We start from the raw sequence: 22,492 nt of genomic DNA, 5'->3' as shown, positions 1-22,492 counted from the left end.
GGGGAAAATATAGATATTCAATGAAATAGAGGACTTTCAAGCATTCTTGATGAAAATACCAGAGCTTAACAGAAAATTTGACTTTCAAATACAAGAATCAAGGGAAGCATGAAAAGATAAAAAGGAAAGAGAAATCATAAGAAACTTATTGAATTTCAACTGTTTACATTCCTGCATGGAAAGACAATGTTTGTAATTCATGAGATCTTTCTCAGTATTAGGATAGTTGAAGGGAATATATATGTATATGTAGATGGGTATATGTGTGAATATATATATATATGTGTGTGTGTGTGTGTGTGTGTGTGTGTGTGTGTGTATGTGTGCACATGTATACATAGAGGTCACAGGATGAGTTGAATATGAAGGAATAATATCTAAAAAATAAAATTAAGAGCTGAGAGAGGAACATATTGGGAGAAGGAGAAAGGGAAAGATAGAATAGGGTAAATTATCTCATGGAAAAAGAGGCAAGAGAAAGCTATTACAATGGAGAGGAAGATCAGGGAGGTGAAAAGGAATGAGTCAACCATACTCTCATTGGATTTGGCTTAAGGAAGTAATAACATACATTCAATTGTGTATCTCACCCTACAGGAAAGTAGGGGGATGGGGATAAGATGGGGGGATGAGAGAAGGGAGGACAGATTGGGGGAGGATGTAGTCAGAAGCAAACACTTTTGAAAAGGGAAAGGGTTAAAGGAGAAAATAGAATAAATGGAAGGCAGGATAGTATGGAGAGAAATCGGGAAAGTTTCACAATATGAGTACAATATGGATATGTTTTGCATAATTACATATACATATAACCTATATTTAATTGTTTGTTTTCCCAGTGGGGGGGTGACTAAGGAGAGAAGAAGGGAGAGAAGCTTCAACTCAAAGTTTCAAAAACAAATGTTAAACAATTATTTTTACATGCAACCGGGAAATAAGATATACAGGCAATGGGGTATAGAAATCCATCCTGCCCTAAAGGAAAGTAAGGGGTAAAGGGGTAAGTGGAGGGATGGGTAGATATAAGAGAGGGCAAACTGGGAGAAGGGATAATCAGTATGCTTGACATCTTGGAGCGGGGAGTAGAGGAGAGATGCAAAGAAAATTTGGAACTCAGAATCTTATGGAAATGAATGTTGAAAACTAAAAATAAATTCTGGAAAAAAGAAAAAAAAGCATCATGATGAATACATGAAATGAAAATATTTCCATAGAAATAATTTAATACGTTTAAGATCAGAAGGGAAGGGGCGGCTATGTGGCACAGTGAGTAAAGTGCCTGCCGTGAAGTCAGGAGGACGCGAGTTTGGTTCCAGCCTCAGACACTTAACACCCACACACAAAAATTAGCCATGTAACCGTGGGCAACTTACTTAACCCCAATTGCCCTCCAAAAGGCAAAAAAAAAAAATCAGAAGGGAAGCGGTTGGATGTGAAAATAAAATGTCTATGTATGAAATTGCTCAGAATACACACATATATGTGTGTGTGGACATATAGAGAATGTACAGAAAAACATTACCCTAATAGATTAGTGATGAAATTATATAGTTGCTAAAAGTATTGTAAACATTTAACAATAATATAAATGAATGACCAAATCATGGATAAGAGAAATGAAAATCAAAACAACCCTGATGTTTCTTCTCATATCCAGGAAATTGACAAAGGTGATTGGGTTGAGAAAAAATAGGAGAATCTGGAAGTAGCCAGATATAAATAAATAAATATGAAAAGAAGCACTGGACCTGGAGTTAGGAAGATCTGAGATTAAATATAGCCTCAGATATGTATTAGCTAAGTGACCCTTGGCAAGTCACTTAACCTCAGCCTGCCTCAATGAGATCTTCTTTAATCATTTATATGTACAAAACTAAACTCACATACGAGGGTCCTATGGCCATTTTTTGGAAGCATTTTATAAACCATGATGCAAGTATAACTAAGAGATTAGGGAAAAGGTCAGAAAATACTGTTAAAAATGAAACTCCTGTTACTCCTCTTATGCAGAGTCGCTATTCTTTATATCAATCTCTTGCTTCTGCTCATTTGAGGTTGCATCCATCCAAATAGATTTCCCCATATTTCTATGAATTACTTATAATTATCTCTATTCTACAAAGAAGTATTACATTATGTTCCATACTTATGGCAATGTCTTTTCAGCCATTCCCCCAGTGAAGAGCACTTTCTCTGTTTTTGGTTCTTTTTGCTGTTGCTAAAAAGGCCACAACCTTTGTTTCTGTTTTTTAATTCTTTGGCCACTGGTGAGGTTCCTAGATTAAAGAGCATGGCTAAGTTAGTAACTTTTCTTGTAGAATCCTAAGTTGACATCTAATATTTTTGGACCAATTCATAAGCCTACCAAAAATATTTCATGTGCCTGTTTTTCAAAGACTTACCAATGTTTACTTTTTTGCATCATCTTTGCCAACTTGCTATAGGTGACATGAAACATTAGAGTTATTCTAATTATATTTTTATATAGATGCTTATAGCTTGCAATTCTTCTCAAAGCTGTACCCTTCAAACACTTATCTATTTGTTTTTGCTTTTTGGAGGGCAATTGGGGTTAAGTGACTTGCCCAAGGACACACAGCTAGTTTTTGTGTTGTGTCTGAAGCTAAATTTGAACTCAGGTCCTCCTGACTCCAGAGTCAGTGCTCTATTCATTGTGCCACCTAGCCACCCCTAAAACACTTATCTATTGATGAATAGTTTTTAATGTTATATATTTTGGGCATTTCTCTACATATTTTTTGAATATCAGACTTTTCTATTTTTCTGAAGGGTGATTCAAATGTACAGGAAAAAGGAGAACCTCCAAAAAAGGTCAAAATACAGAAAAAGGAAGAACAAGGTTGGGAATCCTTTGGTCAGCTAAATTTTCTTTGTTTCCTAAATCTTTATATATATATTTGAATATTTGATTTTAAAACTTTCAATTCCAGATTCATTCCCTTCCCCCCCTGCCACCTACCCCCACTGGGAAGACAAGCAGTTCAGTATAGGTTGTACATGTGCGGCTAATGCAAAACAATAACGTAGTAGATATATTGTAAAAGACTGACTATATTTCCCTCCCTCCTATCCCACCTCCCACTTGTTCTATTCTCTAATTTGATCCTGTCCCTTTTCAAAAGTGGGTGCTTCCAACTTCCCGCCCCCCCAGCCTGCCCTCCCTTTCATCATACCTCCTCTCATCCCCTTCCCCCCCTATTCTCCTGGAGGGTGAGATACCCTATTTAGTGTGTATTTCACTCCCTCCTCAAGCCAGATTCAATGGGAATAAGGTTGACCCATTCCTTTTTGCCTTCCTATTCTTCCCCTCCATTGTAACCATTTTCCCTTGCCTCTTCTGTATGAGATAGTTTGCCCCAATCTGTCTCTCCCCATCTCCTCTCATTATATTCCTCTCACCTCTTAATTTCACCTTTTAAGTATCATCCCTTCCTGTTAAATTGGTCCTGTGTCCTCTATCTATGTATACCTATAAACATATATACACACATTCACATATGTATTCATATGCCCATATACCCTCATATATAGACATATATATATATATATATTTCTAATCCCCTCAACTACTGAGAAAAGTTTCATAAATTACAATTATTGTTTTTCCATGTAGGAATGTTAATAGTTCAACTTTAATAAGTTCCTTATGATTTCTTTTCCCTGTTTACCTTCTCACGCTTCTCTTGCTTCTTGTATCTGAATGTCAAATTTTCTATTCAACTCTGGTTTTTTCAGCAAGAATGCTTGAAAGTCCTCTATTCCACTGAATGACCATATTTTCCCCAGAAACATGATACTCAGTTTTGCTGGGTAGGTGACTCTTGGTTTTAGTCCCAGCTCCCTTGACCTCCTGAATATCACATTCCAAGCCCTTCGATCCCTCAGTGTAGAAGCTGCCAGATCCTGGGTTATTCTGATTGTGTTTCCACAATATTCAAATTGTTTCTTCCTGGCTGCTTGCAATATTCTCTTCTTAATCTGGGAATTCCAGAACCTGGCTATAATATTCCTATGAGTTTTCTTTCTGGGATCTTTTTCAGGAGGTGACTGGTGGATTCTTTCAACCTCTATTTTGCCCTCTGGTACTAAAACATCAGGGCAGTTTTCTTTGAGAACTTCCTGGAGGATGCTTTCTAGGTTCTTACTTTGGTCATGGCTTTCAGGTGCTCCAATAATTTTTAAATTATCTCTCCTGGATCTATTTTCCAGGTCAGTGGTTTTTCCCATGAGATATTTCACATTGCCTTCTATTCTTTCATTTGTTTGGATCTGTTTAACAGCATCTTGATTTCTCCTAAAGTCATTAGCTTCCATTTGCTCCAATCTAATTCTGAAGCAATGATTCCCCTCATTGAGCTTTTGAGATTCTTTTTCCATCTGGCAAATTCAACTTTTTAAGGCATTCTTCTCCTCATTGCCTTTTTGAGCCTCCTTTGCCATTTGAGTCAGTCTGTTTTTTAAGGTATTATTTTCTTCAGTCAGGCTGTTGACTCTCATTTCATAATTTTCTTGCATTATTCTCATTTCTCTTCCCAATTTTTCCTCCATTTCTCTTATCTGCTTCTTAAGGTCCTCTATGGCCTGTAACCAGTTTGTATTTTCCTTTGAAGCTTTTGGTGCAGGAGTTCTGACTTCACTGTTTTCCTCCTGTTCCATGCCTTGCTCCTTCTTGTCCCCAAAATAGGAGTGTAACGTTGGAATCTTCTGTCTGCTTTGTTTCCTTTGCCTGCTCATTTTGCCACTCAATTATTTGACTTTTGGGCTTTTTGTCACAGTAGGACTCTGCCATCAGACAGGGGAGTTTTCGTCCCAAACACTGGGGTTTTCTCAGCTGCTGGATGTATTAGATGGGTGCCCTCTCTGAGGTCTCCACACACTCTGGCAAGCTGGACACACACCCCAGGACCTCCACCCTAGACTGCAATCCAGATCCAAGCAGGTTAAAGGAAGATCAATTACCCCTCAGACTGGTGCTTGGTCCCCCTACACTCTGCAGGCCAGGAGCTGAAGTCGCCACGTGGCACTGGCGGGCTGTGCCGGGGTCTCAGCAGTTTCTCACCCCGGGGTAAAAGCCAGGCACCCCCACTTACTGGGTCCCAAAGTCCAGACTGCAATGGCCTCTCATCTTGTCCTTTGCATCTATGTATTGATAAATCTGGAAATGGCCACAGCTGCTGCTGATCTGGAGTCCCTCTGGCTGCTGCTGGTCAGGCCCGCCCTGGGGCTAAAGCCTTGGCGTGGTGCTGGGCTTGGCTCCCAGAGCACTGCGCTGGCTGATTCCTGCCGGCCTGCCGGGCTGTCCTCAGCTGGAGGTTAGCTTCTCTGTGTCATTTTGTGGATTCTGCAGCTCCAAAGTTTGCTTAGAGTCCCCTTTTTACATGGATTGGGGAAGGTGGAAGCCAGAACCGCGGGAAGGTTGTGCTTCTACTCCACCATCTTGGCTCTGCCCTCCCCACCCCCCAATCTTGTTTCCTAAATCTTAAGTACAATCCATACCATAGAAAGTTGTTATGGCTCTGGGTTACCTTTTTTTTTTTCTATCCCAAAGCATCCTCTCTCCTCTGAACTTCAGTCTACAGTAGTTTTTAACCTCCCCTGTGTGGTGCCCCATGCTGTCTCCTTAATCAAATTGTGGGATTAGCTCAGCTATATTCAGTCTAATAGAAATCAATCCATTCTGTGTTTTTCAAGGAATTACCATTATGAAAGTTTTGATTCTGATTATCTTTTCTCAGAATTAGTACATAGGACTAATGACCTCAAGGAAACTGACTTTGCTTTCCCCACTCACATTTCTAAACTTGTACAAGTTTCCTAAATCCCTGAACACCATACTCCAGGGACTAAGACTCCTGGACCTTTTTAGACGTTGATTTGACTTAGTTCTTTTGGTGTACTTAATACATCATCATCATCATAATCATCATCATCATCTCTTCTCCATCTCCCTTTTAACAATTACTTCTCATTTCTCCTCCCTTTCTCCCTTCATCTTCTCTACCTCTGATACTCTCTTGGTTTGCATCCTTCACACTAACTTCATTCTTTCGCTTCTCCCTCCAATCCCAACACATCCCATGACATGACAATCAAATTTTCTAGGCTTACAATAAAGAAATAGAGAAAAGATAAAGTCCAAATAATAAACCAGAATAAGACAATTTTTCAGTGTATATAAAATAAGTCTTCCCAGTCCCGGAGAAGTTGATCCTTCATTTTCTAATCTCTTCTATCCTGCTATAATTCTGAGAGTTTAGTTCAAGTCATCATCTAAGATGGGGATATGCAACTTCCTTCTAGCCTTGTTAAATAATGGTGTATGTTGCAGAAGAAGAATGCCCAGTTTGGGCATTCATCTACCTAGATATGACACCTGAATTCATTCTTCGATACTATAACCTCTAACTTGCCCTCACTGAATTAGAGAGTTTTTTGATAACATGGAAGGGTTGAGCCACTTTAATCATATGACTAGAACTTCCATAACTATTATTCCCAAATAAGGAATAACTAAGGAAATACATATGTGTAAACTACCACAGTGTTCCTTTTTTCAATCAATAAATCAACCAACATTTATGAAAGTACTACTAGTAAGACACTTAGGTTGTAGGGATGTAAAAACAAAATTTAATCAGTCCCCTACTTTTCAAATAAGTAATTCAGGTATACAGGTCACTTCTCAAGTTGACACTAGACAAACCCATTTCCTTATAAAACTAGTTAATCTGGTCATTTAACCATTATTGTATGTGTTATTGAAAAGGACCAGAAGAGACTTTTTTTTTTCCTCCACTGTCCTCTTTTCCCTTCTCAGTAATAGATGTGTTTTAACAACTCTATACACTCTGTAGTCTAGTCAAAGGATAATCTGTTGAGGAGATAAAGTTGACCCAAGAAGAAATGATGGTACTATTGGCAAGTAGGCTGATATGTGGGAGCAGTGGGACCTTGAAGAACCCCTCAGATCATATCCATATAGGTTAGTTGCTTATTCAGCCTACACCCTAAGTAAAATTTTCATTCTCTTTTCAATTAAGAATCCATCCAATAAAAGGGGGTGACAAAATAGCCTGTGAACTTCAAGGTCTAGGAGCCCTTGATGATTAGGCATTATGGGAGGAAGAAATTTATAATCAGCAGAACCATTGGACATCAGCCAATCAAGACACTTGGGAGAAAGGGGATAGAGCTTAAAAATGCTTCAGGCCATATGGTTAGTTGCTTTTCTTCATGGCAGAGTGGGAAGGACCTGAATAAACACTATCCATGAGGTGAATGGTTAGGTAAACTGGGTATTTTACTAGAGATATGTTAAATATTTAAGATAGTGTCTGAGATTTAGATGATGCTTATTTGTTTGGTTAACTGTCCATAATAAGATTATTTAATTAAACTTGTTTAATTTTCTCTGGGTTTCACCAGCTTTCTCTGTACTATTCAGAAAGGTACTTGGCTTTCTGTCTGAACCTCTGAATACAATTGTGATATTAAATTATACATTCCTCTTAATTAATAAAGTTCTTTCTATTCTGTTGTATTTTTAAAAGGTACTCAGTCATTCCTCTAAGCACAAATTTCTCAGGTGTGCCTATCTGTTTAATATTTTATCTTTCAACATATGAGAGATATTTAGAGATGAAAGTCCAGATGAAAAATGAAAGCCATACAGTTAATGCTATTAAAGTATGAAAATAGGGGCTGGTAAGGTTGGTGCCTTTCCACCCGTAGCTATATTACAACCGGAGAAAGATGATGATGGCATTGATAGTACATTTTTCCTCTGTACTCAAAAATCTACTTTCATCCACAAATAGATTTCAATCCGCAACCATTTCAGCAAACTCCTCATGATGATATGTAAGCATTTATCTTGCAAAATACCAACAAATCTAAGCCAAATTGAGGTCAGCATATTGAATTTAAAGACTTTTGTCTGAGCTAATACTTGTATCCAAGGCTGAATAGTAATGACCTCTCTATCGCTCTGTGGAGTTTACCATTCATGTCAGTGAAAGATTTTGTCATAAATTGCCAGGTGTAGAGATACAGAATGCTGATAGAGGAAAAAGAGACAACCTTTCCACCTCCAATGTTCCTCTGTCTATAAAAAGAAACACACAGCTAATGTCTATCTAAGCTCCCTGTCTTTTGGGAGGCATCTCTTTAAACATATTTATTATTTTTTCCTAAGCTTCTAAGACTTGCCATAAGTACTATGTATATTCATTACATTATGAAAGGGATTATTTTCCCAGGGAATTGTGACTGATAAATAAATCGAGCCTAAAACTACATTAACTGTTCTTTATCAGGAAATGGCATTCAAAATTCTGGTACAGACCCAGTTGCAAAATTCCACTCAGAGTTGCAAATGAAACTTTAACTCTTAAAGGACAATTGCCAAACATTCCTTCCATTTCCAGAGATAAAAGTAATAAGCTCAAAAGAGAGGCATATTTTTAAATTTTATTTTATTGGGGTTTATTTGGGGGGAGGGAGCATCATGACAGAAATATGTTTTGCATAATTTTACATATATGATGTATATTATGTTTCTTGCCTTCTTAATTGGTAGGGGGTCTGTGGGAGAGAGAATGTTTAACTCAAAATAAAATAAAACATGTTAAAAATTAAGAAAAAATAAAGAAAATGGAATCTAAAAATAAATGCAGAAATGAATAAATAAATTCATGAATGAATAAAAATTATCATTACCACACGGAACTTGGGTTTATATTTCCCAAGGAAGCAGTTGATACCTATCTTCAATCAATCATAGATTAGAGAAGCCTCAAGGTCTTTTTCAGAGAAAGCATCCCTCATACTTTCACGGAACAACAAGGTGGCACAGACGATAGAGTGGCAGAACTGGAGCCAGGAAGACTTATCTTCCTGAGTTCAAATCTGGCCTCAGACATTTACTCGCAGTGTGACCTTGGGGAATTCACTTAACCTTGTTTGCCTCAGTTTCCTTATTTGTAAAATGAAGTAGAGAAAAGAAATGGCAAATCACTTCAGCATCTTTGCCAGGAAAACCCCAAATGGAGTCAACAAACTAAAACAATGAAACAAAAAAAGTTTTCATTAAAAGTATAAAAGGCTCCATGACAGATACAACTATACATTATAGAACCTAAAATCATAATCATCTAAAAATAAGTGACCTTCAAGCATATGACTATGTCATACTAATATGCATACATGTAGTTATCAAAAATTTTTTAAAATATTAATGGAATCTCAAACAACTAAGAATTAAACTTTCTTGGATCTAATGTTACCAATGCTACATTAAAAACAAAGAAACTGGAGATTTTAAAGCTTAAAAAATTGTTCCCTTACCAGAATAAATTGTAGTTAGTTCACTTTTGGGTCTTTGACAGGTCTTTTGAAGGCGAACCTCAAGAATAAGAAACAAAAGATTTACTGGATTTCTTTAATTTCTATTGTTGGAGCAGGAGTGGGAGCCTTCTCTTCTTTTTCTCTATCCTTCTGGCCTACCCTCAGCAAGACATGAACTCAACCTTTCTAGGCTCTGCCCACAGATTCTTTGCTCTACCCACAGCCCAAAGGTATCCAAACCTAGCTACATAGATGGGTTATAAGAACAAACACTTTTCTTTGTTGTTGTTCAGTCATTTCAGTTGTGTGGAGATTCCTGCCACCATTTGGGGTTTTCTTGGCCAAGAAACTGGGAATGTTTGCTATCTCCTTTTCCAACTCATTTTGTAGATTAAGGAACTGAAGCAAATAGGGTTTAGTGTCTTGCCTATGGTCAGAAAGTTGTCTGGTGTCAGATTTGAAGCCATGAAGATAAGTCTTTCTGATTCCAAGGTAAGTGCTTGTAATGTAATGCCAAGGAAAGGCAACTTCCCAAGGTTCAGAATACCAGCATAGGTGCTCTCCATTTTATTCAGTGACCAACCAAGAACAGAGAAGATTAAAACATGACATCATTCAAAATACAGCATTTACTAAGTGTAATTAAATAATCTCCAAGGACTACCCCACCCCAGGACCTTCCAATCATTCAATCAATTACAAAGTCCCTGTTCTAAATACTTCTCCACCCCTAGGCTATACCTTAATTAAGTCCACCACAAAGCCCCTCTTCTCAAATGAGATTAGTTTCCAAACATAAGGTCAAAAGTTCCCCACCCCTGGATCACAATTGAATCTACCCCAGAGTTACGTCAAGTTTAAACACAGCACTTAATACCCAAATGGAGGTCTTTTCTTCATCTTGACATGAGGCAAGTTCTCCGCAATCTTAGTTCCTGGGTAGACAAGGCTTAGCAAGGCCATAAGATACATTGCCAATCCCTTCATGAATTTATCCTCTGTCTGTAGAACAGTCCTAGAACCCCTGAACACATTAGCAAAGCCCTCTCCCAGGATTTCTGTAAATATACAACAAGAAAATCCTTCTTCAGGGCTTCTGAACCAACAGAAAGGCTCCCAGACCCCTGCAACAACAGCACTGTCCTTCACCAGTGGACAGTATTCATTCTGTCTGCAGGACAGTGTCCAGACCCCTGCAACAACAGCACTGTCCCTCACCAGTGGACAGTATTCACTCTCTGTCTGCAGGACAGTCTCAGGGCTTCTTAACCAAATGCCAGGTTCCAGGACTTCTTCAACAGGACAGTCTTTTACCAGTGGACAAATCTGGCAAAATAACATCAAAACAGACAGACAAAGTACCAGCAAAACAGCCATGTCTCCTCAGTCCTTGGCAGCTCAGGGGGCAGGTCTCAAAAGTCCAGGGCAATTCAAAGCGGCCACCAGCAATTCTCTTAGTCTCTCTCTCTCCACGAGGTGCTGCTTCCAAAAAAATCTTCCGCCTTTCTCTAGTGTCTCTCCAAATCTACATCACCAGCTCCTCCCAGTTCAGGACTTTCTTTTCACATCAACAAGCCCATCCCACAGGTGGGATTAACAAACTCTGGGTTTTAACACAATCAATTTGAAAACCAAGCCAATACAGGGGAATCTTTAATTGCCATTACTATCACAGTGCTCTGTTCACTGCATCACCTTGCTGCCCCTCTTTTCTTTTTATTATTAGTTTTCCACTGTTAGATATTATTTAATTGGAACTTCAGACAATCCTGGGAAAAGGTGGTATCAGTATTTTCACTTTTTGACATAGAGTTAATGACCTTTCCATGGTCTCATAACTAAGCAAAAGACAGGTAGCATTTTAAAATCAGGTTCTCCTTAGCATTCTTTTTACTATATCACCCAGAGGGAATTAGACAAAGGGGCCCTAACATCGAGTCCATGGGGTCTGTGGTCATATTTCTTTTTTTTTTAATCTTTTTCTTTTTTTTTAATTTAGGGAATAAAACAAGCATTTCCATGACACAGTATAATTTTTAAAAATTTTATTGCAAATGAAACTGCAAATCTGTAATGACCAACTTACTATTCCTTTTAAATAAATAACAAAGCTATCATGTACCTTTTTCTCTTTTTTTTCTTCCCTCCCTTTACCCCTTACCCTGGAGATGGCTACCATTAGACATAAATATGTACATATGTAAAATCATAATCATTCCATATGGACTTCTATTTATCAAGTTTTTCTCTGGATGTAGATAGTATCTTCCTTCATATTTCCTTTGTAGTTAATTTGAGTATTTATAATAGTCAAAATGACTTATTTGCTCAAAGTTGTTCTTAAAACAGTATTGTTACTGTATGCAATGCTCTCTTGGTTCTGCTCATTTCACTATTTATTATTTTGTGCAAATCATTTCATGTTTTTCTAACATCATTGAGCTCATCATTTCTTAGAGCACAGTAGTATTCCATCACAATCATCTAGCACAACTTGTTCAGTCATTACCCAATTGACAAGCATGGCCACAATTTCCAGTTCTTTGCTGCCACACAGAGAGCTGCTATAAATAATTTTGCATATCCAGGTATTTTCCTTTTTTCCTAAATCATCTTTGGAAATAGCCCTAATAGTGTTATTATTGGGTCGAAGGATATATGCAGTTTAATAACTTTGGGGGAATAATTCCAGATTGCTCTCCAAAATGGTTGGATCAGTTCACAATTCCACCAACAACGATCTATTGTCCCAATGTTTTCACATCCCCTACAATATTTGTCACTCTCCCCCACTTTTCTTTTTGTACTTCTTTTAATTCTTTATGTTTATCATGGGGGAGGGGAGAGATAAGTTTCCAAGGTGGCATACGAACCTGCATCCTCCAGCTCTGTAAGCAATGTCCTTCCCGCTTTAATAGGAGTCTTCAATGTTCTTCATATGTAATAATAACTGGCATCTTATAAGACTTTAAATTATGCAAATATCTTTTTATCAGAATAACCCTGTGAGACAGTACAAGTAAAATTATCTTCTTACAGTTGTGGAAAATGAGTCACAAAGAGCTAAAGTAGTCACTGGTGATGGTTATAATAGTTCACAAGTATCAGAAGTGGCCATAAAACCCAGGCCTACAGGCTGCCTCTTTCAGTTGTTGTCTTGATAACTTTTTTTTTTCTAGAAATGGTCAAGGATTACCATGAAGTATCACATTCTCATACTTTCCCCAAAGTCCTTGAAGAAGAGGGGCCCCTATATAAGTTCTTCAAGGGGCAGGGTCTCTTCTCAGCTTTAGGGGCTAATAAGTCTCTATTAACAACACTGAGATATTAAATACTAATTGAAAGCATTCTTAACTCATATATCTGAGAGTTAAAAAGATATAGTGGGTCAACCTTGAAATTGAGCTCTGCTTCTGGTACCTCCTTCCTGTGTGGCTTTGAGTAATTCCCTCTCTCATTGTCCAAGGCAGCTACCTGAGACTGTAAATATAGAGAAGCTGCCAATTGGCATCCATGGAGAGAGTTTGCATGTCCTGATGAGATCACAGGAGGAAAGGTCTAGACCAGAGGTGTTAAACATGTGGCCCAAGGCAACCCACAACATTCCTGAACATAGTCTGAACAAGATTAAAATGTAATTAGTTCCTAGCCATGTGACCTTGGGCAAGTCACTTAACCCCAATTGCCCTCCAAAAAGCAAAACCAAAAAAACAACAAAAATGCAATTAGTTCCCAATCTGATTTCATTATATACATATTTCATTATATATAGTCCATTATATATGTGCGCATGTATGTATACATACACAAATATGTATATACTCTATATGTGTATGTATACATGTGCATATTTATGCATATATGTTGATATGTTCATTAAAAATAACCTGAATAAACATATGTGATAATAAATAAATAAATAAACAAACATATTTGCTAAGTTAATATGCAGTCTATAAGCATTTTTACATATGATTTAATGGTACTAATTTTTTATTTCACTCTGCCACCACTGATTGAGATAATAAAAATTATCATCAATAACTATTAAATTATCATTTAAACATATATGTATAGATATATGTATTATGTATGTGAGAAGTAGCACCACAGTAGATAGACTGCCAGGCCTGGAGTTGGAAAGTCCTGCCTTAGACACTGTGTGACTCCAGAGAAGTCACTTAAATACTATTTGCCTCAGTGTCCTCATCTGTAAAATAAGGATGATAATAGAAAATACCTTCCAGGATTGTTGTAAGGATCAAATGAGATAATAATTGTAAAATGCTTAACAGTGCCAGACACATTAGCTATTATTACATTGCACTATTCAGTTACAATATAACTTGAACCCCTTTTATGACTTTGAAGATCAGCACTGTACCCAACACGCCCAAAACTACACTGAAGGCTTCTAAGAATTTTTCTGGATTAATACTGACTTTATTCAGACTACCAAAAACAAATTCAGCAAAGACACAAATACAACAGACATAATTAATCACTCTTTCATATTCATACTCTCTAAGATGATTGTTCTACTCTATTCATAAGACTACCCAAAAGCCTCAGATAGCATAAAATGGAATAACCTAGATACATAAGCCATGTGTCCCTAGACAAAGGGTGGGGGAGGTGGTTTAGAGAGAGAAACACAACATGCTTCTGATCTGCTCTAGTAACCCCAGTGACATTTTGGTGACATTCTATAATTCAGTGTAGTACTATACAGCCAAACTTCTTTGGAAATCAGCTCTGTAAGTTTTCACTTTTAATCAGTTGGTAAGCTTTGACTAAGTTTCCACATTCCCCCTACCTCCTACCCCTTTTTTCAGAAATAGACAAAGAGGAACCCCTTTTTTGCAATGATTTGGCGTTTGACTGAAGCACATTTGAAACATTTCTTGTCAGGAGATTAGAAGACTGAAAGGCCAAAAGCAGAGGTCCCTGGGCCTAAGTGCCATTTCTTCTGGAGAGACCCAACACAGCAAATTACCTCCACTGTAATGGGGATAGTAGTTGATAATGCTAGCATTTCTGCTGAAGTGATTTGGGATATGAGACTAGGAAAGTTGGTAGTATATAATCAGTTTGTTGGAGAATGTTTGGATTTTAGAGTAGTTGGGCAGAGTATATTTTTTTCGTGTGCAGAGATTTGGTCAGTCAGAGGAAGATTGAGGAAGATAATGTTTTGAATTTACTTAACCTTTGGAATACCTACGTGGTGGGGACAGGGAGACTCATCTTCTTGAGTTCAAATCTGGCCTCAGACACTTACTAACTATGGAACCCTGGGCAAGTCCCTTAGCCCTATTTGCCTCAGTTCCTCATCCATAAAATGAACTGGAGAAGGAAATGGCAAACCACTCTAATATCTTTGCCAAGAAAACACTAAATGGGGTCAGAAAGAGTCAGACCTGACTGAAACAACTGAACAACAATACAAATCCTTACCAGGATATCTTAGTAAATGCCTTGGCTAAGCGAGAATTGTGTCTACTGGTTGATTGTAACAGGAAGCTTGTGAATTGTGGTGTTATCAATCGTGGTGCTATCAATCACTGGATTTCTTCAGAATCCCAGGTAGCAGCTATACCCAGAGGGGTGCTACATAAGCATATTACTGCTTATAGTTACTGATATTTTTTTGTACATTTTATTAGTTAATGCCGGTAATTTTAAACCTTTGCTAGCAATTCCTTTGAAAGAAGCTTAACTAGTGATTATTCAAAGGCATTTGCTAGGTTTCCATAGTATTTTTCTTCCAAATTTTCTTCTCAATAATGCAGTATGCTATAAAACTAAACTGAATATTTAGCTGTTAATGCTACAAGTGTAAAAGGAGTTTAGGAGTAATAGCTTAAAAGATAAGGCTTGGGGAAAGGAATAGTAAAAAAGAGGCAGGAGTAATACCTAAGCATATGGGGATGGGGGGTGGGCACAGAAAGAGCAATGGTACATTCAAGGCTGTGAACAGACTTTTCATTATCCTTGAATCTAAAATAAAATGTTAGAGATAAGAATAAATCATTGGTGAGGAGTTTCCTGCATTTCATAAGATTTAAAGACATATAGAATCTTAACAGAAGGTACAAGAAATTGGAGTCAGGGAATGTCATTCTTGTTTTGGTGTTATGGCTGCTAAATTTGGGGAGTGGAAGGGGTGGGAAAGCAGGGGGGGGTGAGAATGAAGAGGTTGACCCTGTTATCTAATTGGTGCAAAGATTCCCTGTTAGGGAATATAATTAGCATTTATATAATTCCTGCTATATGTCAGGCACTGTGCTAAGGATTTTACAATTATTATCTCATTTGATGCTCACATTACCCTTGGGAGGCAGGGTCTACAGATACCCCAATTTTACTAATGGAGAAACTAAGGCAAACAGAATGTAAATGATTTCCCCAGGGCCATACAAGTTGATAAATGTCTGAGACTGGATATGAACTCAGGGCTTTGTGACTCTAGTCCTAGCATTGTATCCACTGGAATACCTGGTTGACCCAAATTAACCTGCCACCTATAGTCAGGCAAAGTAACTGAAGCAATAAAGCATCCTGAGGAAATCTGGAGATAATGTGCTAGACAAGTCAAACCACCACCACCATCACCTTGACTACCATCTCCCCATCTCTCCTCAGACAGCAGACAGCTCGAGACCCTGATTCTAAAAGTATTGGGAATAGCAACAATTTTAGGACAGGTCCCAAAGTCCTTAATCTGGGAAGCAAACCCTGTCTAAACCCTGTCTTTCTGAAGGTGCTACTAACAGCAATACTGAAGAACCAGAAGAGAGAGGTTTGTTTTTTTTTACCCCCAGTCACTGGCATTGTCAAAGGTTCAACACCAGAAACTCATTAAAGTAGAGTCATTACCATCTGTGTTGACAATACACCCTAAGGGCCATGAAACCTTTCCTTCTGACTTACAGCTGAAATCTTCAATACATGTCACTTCTCCTATTAGAATGTGAGCTCCCTGAGAGCAGATCTCACTTTTCTATTTGTATCCTCAGTACTTAGGTTAGCAAATAATAAGTGCCTAATAAAATCTTTCCTTCATTCATCCTCCTAACTCCAAAACCATCCTTCCACCTTCTAACACTCTATCTTTCGGTGTTATCTTAGTACTATGTGAAACATTACTTTTTTCCTGCAGCATGAATATTTTCTTCCACAGAAAGAATCCCATGTCACTGTCACATTCATTCTTTCCACAATTTTTTAATGCCATCTTGTTAGAGAATCAAAAGGAAAAAAAAAATTAGATAATTAAGAAATAGAGCATTGTTGTACCAGAAGCAAAGACATGTAATTGATCAGATGCTGACAGAGTGTTAGAAAGGATATAAAAATTAAATAACCAGAATTTTTAATTGACAAACCTCATAAAAATTAATTTTCTAGCTAAAATGAATAGATTCAATTTTGAAAAATTACCATCAGAAATCAAGTTTCTTAAATTATTTATTCCTTTTTGAGTGCATCAAGCCAGGGGAAACATTCTGCCAATTTCTTAAAACATATAATATAATAAATCTTTATAATAAACAAAAATATTTAATTGTAATATTTAAATAAAATATTTAATTATAAAAATATAATAAAATAAATAATATAATATAATAAATAAATTTTAATAAAACAAATAATATAATAAATCTTTATAATAAATAAAGATTTTTAACCTCCAAGTTTCAGATTCAGTCCAGTATCTCAAATATTTCTTAGTTTTGACCAGGGCAGCTAGGAAGTTCAGTGGATAGAGCACAGAATCTAGAATTAGGAAGACTCATTTTTCTGAGTTTAAATCCAGTCTCAAACATTTATTAGCTGTGGACCCTGGGCTAATCACTTAACCATGTTTGCCTCAATTTCCTCATCCAAAAATGATCTGAAGAAGGAAATGACAAACCATTCCAGTATCTTTGCAAAGAAAACCCCAAATGGAGTCATATAGAATCAGAGACAAGCTGAAAAAAATGACTTATCTGAACTGAAACACATCTTATTTCCTTTAAGGGACCAAAGAATAAATATCAGACAAAATTACAATGAGGTTGAAGAAGTCCTGGCTATCTCCTTATCTCTCATGGAGGAAAACTTTATTGACCTACTAAGCCACAAGTGGAGAGAGGGGGAGGGGGCGATAGGGTATGGAGCAAGGGAATCAAGGTACTACAAAATTTAGAGAATTCTAAGATGGTTTGAGAGTGTTGACATTAGAAAAGCTAATCAACACTTTGTTTCTGCAATAACCTTGTCTGACAATGCAGTCATGGTCAGTGGTTACTACTTCCCCTCCAACAAGAACTAGAGAAGTTGTATTCCTACCAGCTATGGTGTCCCTGATAATAGATATTTTCCAGTGGAAGGTGATGACTCCTAATCTCTAACCCTCTGATTCAGGAAAGTGTTGGAAGGGTGAAGAAAGAGAGTCCAGAGACAACTTGGAACTTTAGCACCCAACTCTTGACCATTTGAAGTATGGAATGAAGATCATCATTGGTAGCCCTCTTGCACGTGTGTTTCCAGCTTCAGAAGGTCTCAGTCTTTCCCCTACCTTGAATTGGACTCTCTGAAATCAGGAGATATGCTGGGGTCTAAAGTAGCTAAGCATAGGTACTTAGGTAAAGGGAGTGGTGAAGATCCCCTATTCCAACATAATCACCCCCTCTCCTAAGTTCATACATGAAGACTTGAGATTTGACCACATTAGCACATAACTTTCCAGTATGGGGAGGGAGAGAACTTCCTGCTTTGGTTAAAGATCTCAGTCCTTTGTCACCTCCTTCCTGGGAACAGGCCTCGTATGTCACCATCATGAAGGAGATACCGGGTTCCAAAGATAAACCTTACAATGGAAGGGAAAGGTAAATAATCCATTAAGAGGGGAACTGGATCACCCCAACTAATGTCAGAACCCCTGAACTGGAAACATCAAGATTAACTAGAATATACTTGGCAAGAATAATTAAGCAAAACCAAGAAAGTCAAAATGCATTCATTACATATCTACTAAGGTGAAGGAACTATTATATTTGCTAGGGTACAAAACCAAAATGAAAAATTTTTAGGAGTTTACATTCTAGTAGAAAAAGGTACTATCTGTGTGTATGCATATATATATATATATATTACATATATATAATATATACATAGACACATATATCCATATAAATATGATTATACTGTGTAAATATCACAAAGTTTTTTAGATGCCAAAGTAAGCTTGCATTTTATCCTAGAGGCAATTAGGAGGCACTCAAGCTTCTTGAGAAAGGGAGTTAAATGATCAAATATGTGTTTTATGAACATTATTGTGGTAGCTGCGTAGAGATTTGTTTTGAGTGATATTCCCCTGGTAACTGGGAGCCCAAAAAGGAATGTTTCTAGAATTCAGGAAAACAGGTGATTCGAACCGAAATTAGAGGATTGTCCAAGTAAATTGAAAGAAAATGCAGTGTAGATATAAAAACCAACAATACAGAAGCAACTGATTGGCCATGAGAGGTGAAAAAGAGAAATCAGAAGTCTCTAAGTTTGTGATACTGTGGGTGAATAGGAAATGTCGATGCCCTCCAGAGAAAGAAAAAAGTTTTAAAAAGGGAGGAGTGGACCTTGGTTCTGATCCTAGCTATAATACTTGCTACCTAGGTGATCTTGGCCAAATCACTCAGTTTCTCTGATTCTTAATTACCTCATCTATAAAATAAAAGAGTTGACTTAGATGGCTTCTAAATTCCATTCTAGCCCTAAATCTAAGGTTCTGTGAGATTTTTTTTCTTGATATATTGAAATAACACGTCCATCAGACAATTGTTGGTTTAGACCTAGAATTTAGGAAGGGCAGTCAGGTGCTCAGTGGTTAGAGACCCAGAGCTGGAGTTAGGAGGAACTGAGTTCAAATTTGGCCTCAGACATTTACTAGCTGTGTGAACCTGGGCAAGTCACAACCCCAAATGCCTTTCAAAAAACACTACAGCAAGAGGAAAGAAGTTAAAAACTAGATTTATAGAATAGGAAGTCATTTGCATGGAAAGAATAATTGGAACCAGGAGAGTTACTGATGTCAATAGGAAAAAAAGATACATAAGGTGGGTATATACATTAGGGCCCAGAGAATACTTTTGCAGGGCACCCATAGTTTCAGGACAAGACCTGAACAATGATTCAGGTAAGGAAACAGAGGAGAAGCTAAATTGCCTGCAGGGAGAGAGGAGAGAGGTACCATGAAAAGTGAGCAGCATAGTAAATTACCAGATGATCTAAAGGAATGGGCATCCCATTATCTTCCTTTCATAATGATATCTTGGGTCTCTGTCTCACAAACACAGTTCTCTATCTCTCACCCCTGCTCTAGGTTCAAAAATTCCTAGTTCAAGCTCTGGGGGACTGTGTGTGGTTCTCGAAGAGATCCATGACATCAGGGAGATAATGGGATGCTTTAAAATTGACTTTGATTTGAGTGAGGGAAGGCTGTGCAAAGTCACCAGCCTCACTTCCTCCTCTAAAGCCATCTGGGTCCAGTGACCAGATATTCATCAGGATGACTGGAGATGGGCCAAGATGCAGTGGGAGACCTTGACTCTTTTAAGCTAAGGTCTTTTCACGTTCTCACTTTGAAGGAGGCAATGCCCATTCAGAGAATAGGCCTCTTTAAGAAGTGAGTCAAGGGATGACCCCTTAAATTAAAAAAAAAGAAAGAAAAAAAATCAAACTCAGAGAAGACTCTCAGGGTTGCTGGCCAAAAGAGAAACACTTACTATTTACATTTACTCTGAGTCAAGAGGGCCCAAAAAATAACCCTTGAGAGGTGCTAGGGCAGGGACCTATTGTTGTCCAATTCCCGAGATTCTGAGTAAATTGGATTTAAGGCTTGGTCTTTGAGAAAGAAATCTAACCAGTAAACCCCAAGTAAACTACGTAGCTTTCTGCTGATGGACTATAAACTCAGCATGTACCAGAGTAGTCAATAAAAGTTCAAGCAGCCTTAGATTGAGCTAATAAAGCCACTGTCAAAGGCAGGAGTGCACATTGGAGAGCCTGCCTTGGCTTCAAGGTGACCTGCAGTCAAGGTCTGCTTCTGACAAATAAGCTACTTTCCTCCCCAGAAGTGTCATATGCTGATAAAATCACAAGCTGCTTCTAACTCTGATCTATAATCTAATCCATTTAATAGGTATCCAGGTAGTATCATTCCCATTTATTGATAAAGGAAATTTAATCATAGCATCCAAAATAACAAGTCATCAATTCCTAATTTCTTTGTCTTGTAATTTACCTTTTATGCTCTGATTTATATATGCTATCTTCCACATTAGAATGTTAAGTTTCTTGAGAGCAGACATTTTTCACTCTTTTCTTTCTTTCCTTCCTTTCCTTCTTTATCCCTTTACTTTTTCATTCCTCTCTTCCTTCTTTCCCCCCTCCCTCCATCCCTTCCTTCCTTTTTTCCCTTCGTGAAATTTGATAAGTGAGAATATACCTAGGACCATATCTTTCCCTAGAGTTGCACTCCCTGTATATCCCTCCATTCTCTCATCCTAGAATGCTTTAAGGGAGTCCTGAATTATTCTTGAGTATTATTGACTCACATAGTTATTGGCCCAAGCCAGTAGCTATAGGGAGCAGGCTCATTGAATACAACATAGCTAAAAGGTACCTTCTTCCAGAAATATAGAACTTGAATGAGGGCTTCTCTACCCCTTACCTAATTCAGTCCCCATGGTGCTAACAGATATGGCCCTTCCCTCACCCCTCCCCAAATATCTTTTATCCCACTATCAGAATACAGATCATCACTGGAAATATGCTAGGATCTAAATATACTAACCATGCATCTTTCTATTCCCCTTTAGGGCAAATGATATTTTTGATTTTACAGAAATAATGGTATTTGATGAATGAAAGTTGTAGAATCGCTGTGAGAATATTACTCTTAAAAGGTTATTTTTATGAAATACAGCCACTTGAGATCAATGGGAAGCCCTGAGCCATTTTTAGAAAGTGATCCAGTCTAATCTCCTTTTCTCCTATAAAAGTCTGTGTCCAGTCCATATATAATGCAAGATCTATGTGCTGAAAATTTAGCAAAATCAGTTTGTCTATCCAATAGCATGTTGTAATCTGAGAAAAAAATATTTTCTTTTTCTTTTTTTTTCCTGAGAGGGGCTTTTTTGGGCCTGTCTCTTTTGAGTTACTATTAATTTTACTGAGAAGGCTCAGGGGTGCTCTGAAAGTGGATGCAATGAAAGCAATATCATCTACAACAGGACCATCCAAAAAAATGACCTTTGACGAGCAAACCTTCTTGTTGTCTAATAAGATTTTATTGTAGAAACTACCACTACTACTACTACCACTACTATTACTACTACTACTACTACCACTACTACTACTGCTACTACTACTACTACTACCACCACTACTACTACTGCTTCTACTACTACTTCCACTACTATTACTATTACTAACTACTACTACTTATATACTATTTTAAAACTTGCAAAATATTTTACATATATTATCTTATTTGATCTTCACAGTAACTATCTAATTTAGCTTCTATTATTATCCCAAATTGATAGATGAGGAAAGTGAGGCTAAGAGAGTGTAAGTGGTTTACCTAGTCATGTGGAAAAAATATAACACAACACAACAAAACAAGAAAACATTTATTAAGTGCCTATGACATGCCAGACACTATGCTTAGCACTTTACAAATATTATCTCAAGTGATCCTCACAACAACCCTGGGAAGCAAGTGCTACTATACTTGTGTCAATTTTACAGTTGAAGAAACTGAGGCAGATAGAGGTTAAAAAAACTTGTCCTGGGTATCAGAGCTAATAAGTCAATTTATGATATATTGATGTGAAGCTTCTCTAAGCAGTTTGCAAGGCTTAAGAAGATTTTATTTTTTAATCTTTATCTATGTTTACTAATTTATTTTTGTTCATCCTGCCCAGTGTATAACTTCTCTCTAAAGTCAAAGTACTATTTACCTTAATTTGGAGGATTCTATAAAGTTCTTCATAAAATGGGTCTATTTCTTCATTCTCTGCAACAGATATTAGCATATAATGTGCAAAATTATCTTCCTGGTAGTCCTTTTGCCCTCTTCATG

This window comes from Petaurus breviceps, unplaced genomic scaffold, assembly GCF_028583685.1.
Source record: "Petaurus breviceps papuanus isolate PSGF00001 unplaced genomic scaffold, PetGlider_PUasm1.0 76, whole genome shotgun sequence".
NCBI classification, from domain to species: domain Eukaryota; kingdom Metazoa; phylum Chordata; class Mammalia; order Diprotodontia; family Petauridae; genus Petaurus; species Petaurus breviceps.
This window is presented reverse-complemented; position numbering follows the sequence as displayed.